The sequence below is a fragment of the Galleria mellonella genome, unplaced genomic scaffold, assembly GCF_026898425.1.
Source record: "Galleria mellonella isolate WM207_F2 unplaced genomic scaffold, CSIRO_AGI_GalMel_v1 utg117, whole genome shotgun sequence".
NCBI lineage: Eukaryota > Metazoa > Arthropoda > Insecta > Lepidoptera > Pyralidae > Galleria > Galleria mellonella.
This window is the reverse complement of record NW_026441980.1, coordinates 765,879-769,285: the sequence shown is the minus strand read 5'-3', so window position 1 is coordinate 769,285 and position 3,407 is coordinate 765,879.

Genomic DNA, 3,407 nt, shown 5'->3' with positions numbered 1-3,407 from the left:
GCTTATTTACACATGTTTAGATCTACATAAATATACGTATACATAAATTAAAGTTTGTTAGTCTCACTTAAATTTGATAACGGCTGGACCGTCAAATCTAAACCACAATTAGCCGAATAATTTTGGAATATTTGTAGAAATCCAAGGAAGATACAAAATGTGAGAAAGTATAAACGAATTGCAAGGAAAATATCAAAAGCAACAATTTTATTTTCCCATACAAACTGTTCGTGCCTGTCAAACTGGGTGTGTTTAGAAATTAATTGTATTAATATAAATATGTCTCTTTGTGTGTATATTTGTTAGTATCCGACCGAAACAGGTTTTACAGCCGAAACCGAAACCGAGCTTTCGGCCTTGGTCTCAGTTTCGGCCGAAATCGAAACCGAAACTTACTGAAACATATTTTACATTTCTCTTCTATACTGAAATCTAGTTTTATTTTTATAAAATTATTTACACAAACTCACAGATAGTTAAAGGGTAATAAACACTAATTAAAGTATGTAACAAATATGTTATATATATTTATGGTATATGTAAAAACATGTTAAAATTATGACTTACTCTTGGAAGTAAACTTAAAAAAAAAACAACTTTTAGTTAAACACACACACAACACAAACACATACACAAAGTGTCAGCGTGGCCGAATCTTTCGGTTAATTTTTGGCAATAAATAGTTGTAACTTCATTACACTGTGACGCCTGTGGCACTCTTCATTATTGACACTCCTGGGATGGGTGGCATTCCTTTCGTGGCCATTATATACATAATGCTTTCTTCTTTGTTTTTTTTTTTATTTATTTAAAGTAAACAGTTACATAGACAATACATATTCTTAGTGCCGCCAAACTGCATTGCAGTTTGTCTGCAGCTTTGCGCTCTTGTACATACAGCTTTACAAACAATTATGAACTTATATCCTAATTCTATAGACTAAATTTATATCTTTATACATACACATACATATACACACATATGCATGTATGCACTTACATATTTGTACACATATACATGCATATACTAATGTGTGTTTGTGTTGTGTGTGCCATTCCCGAGTCCTCAGGAATGGCAACGCATGGGGGTATCATGGGCGAAACAGTATACTCTGTTATGTCCATGGTACTGCTCATGTCTATAGGCGACGGTTACCACTTTCCATCAGGTGGGCCGTCAGCTTGTTTGCCATTCTAAGTTGTATAAAAAAAAAGTGTACTCATACCAGTAACAACATTTGCCATCCACTTGCTTGTATTTTAGATAGTGTGTTTGTAATAAACCAGTATTTATAAAATTTATTGGTTGGACACATTTGGATTGATAAAATTAAATGTATCAATTTAAGTGACATTTTTATTATGTGAAAATAAGCTCATTGAAAAGAGTGCGTAATCTGACGTAATATTTTCTAAAACAATATTATGAGTGGGACGGTCGCAAGATGGCGCGCGGCACGGGCAAAAAGCCTGCGAAGTAACAGATGATCTTCATTTGAATATTTTGCGAGGGACATTGGGGGGTGCTTAGCGGAAAGCCCGGCTCGGATCACACCGGCTGACTTTTTATTCACTGTGGACACTATTAATTTAATCATGCGAATAACATTTTACCAAAGGGAGACTTTGTACAAAAGTCGATTGCTTGGGTACCTCTGTCCCATTCGTGTTTCAACCATGAAGCAGTTGTGTTTGCATAGCTGTGTTTCGGTTTGAAGGGTGGGATATGGCGTGAATTTACTGGGTACAGAGGAATAACACCTGAGTCCTCAGGAATGGCAACGCATGGGGGGTATTATGGGCGAAACAGTATGTGTGTGTGTGTGTGTACTGATATGTTCATGGTACTGCTCATGTCTATAGGCGACGGTTACCACTTTCCATCAGGTGGGCCGTCAGCTTGTTTGCCATTCTAAGTTGTATACAAAAAAAGATGGCTTAGGACAGCTCCTTATGGCAGTTTATGAGTGAAGTATATGTTCAATAGTAACCAGACAATGGCTGATATAATCATAATGAGAGGTATAACTGTGCAACAAAAGGATAGTTTAAAAAATACCAATCAAAATGACTCAATAAAATTTTCAAAGTTTATCCATTAATAAAGTTTGCATATTTAATGAAAAAAGAAAATTCAACAAATTGCATTGTCTTTGCATTGTCTGTGGAAAAGTTGAAGATGTACAGCACCTATTGATGGAATGTGATAGCAACCGATGGGAAAGGGAAACATTTTTAAAAACATTTAATATTAATAAATTTGATATGGGTATTGTTCAGAGCTTAATGCATGCTCCTACTACCAAAATTGCTTTGTGCTTAAGTGAATTAGTAAGTAGTATTGCTTAGTCATAATTATAATAGTAGATAACTTGTTTAGATTTTATGGGATTGACATGTTAAAAAACAAAAATCCCAAATTGAATGTAGATAAAAAAAAAATTCTAAACTTTTTCATGTGAAAACCTCACCCGTGTGCGTGGTGCAAATGAGATGCAGTCAATATCGCGGGATCAAAGCCAAGAGCGGGCGAGTTCACCACTTACCCAGCGTATTAGTGTTCTATCGAGCAACGTTTGTTTACTGGACACGATGTGACACTTTTACAGTTTAAGTTTTTTTTTTCTATTTAATTCAACTGCCAATTGTCCATTGTTGAACTGTTTTTGGTATTTGCTAACCTATTTACCATATCTTATTAGCTAGGCCATCAGCTCGTTTGCCATTCTAAGCTCGAGATAAAAAAGTAGCTTACATGACAAATTTCATATTACAAAGAACTAATAAAATGGTCGAAGGATGGGCAACCAAGGATGATAACCAAACATTTAAACAATTTTTATATTTATAATTATATTAGATACATTATAAATATAAAAATTCTTAAAATTCATGTTTATTGCTCAACGTTATTTAGCTTTTAATGAATTTATGTATTTTAAGTTCAGGTAAGAATCCATTTTACTTCTCCGAAGTAAAAATAAAATATTCTTATCTGAGAATTTTAAAATAGTTATGAATAGACGGCCCACCTGATGGAAAGTGGTAACCGTCGCCTATAGACATGAGCAGTACCATGGACATAACAGAGTATACTGTTTCGCCCATGATACCCCCCATGCGTTGCCATTCCTGAGGATTCAGGTGTTATTCCTCTGTACCCAGTAAATTCACGCCATATCCCCCCTTCAAACCGAAACACAGCCATGCAAACAACTGCTTCACGGTAGAAACACGAATGGGACAGAGGTACCCAAGCAATCGACTTTTGTACAAAGTCTCCCTCTGATGTAATTTTATCCCTGCCTACAGTTTTTTTTAAATAAAAATCTTTAAATAAATGCCACTAGCGAGCGCAACAATAAATATACGTACAAAGGTTTAAAGGAGACTAATAAAACGAAAGA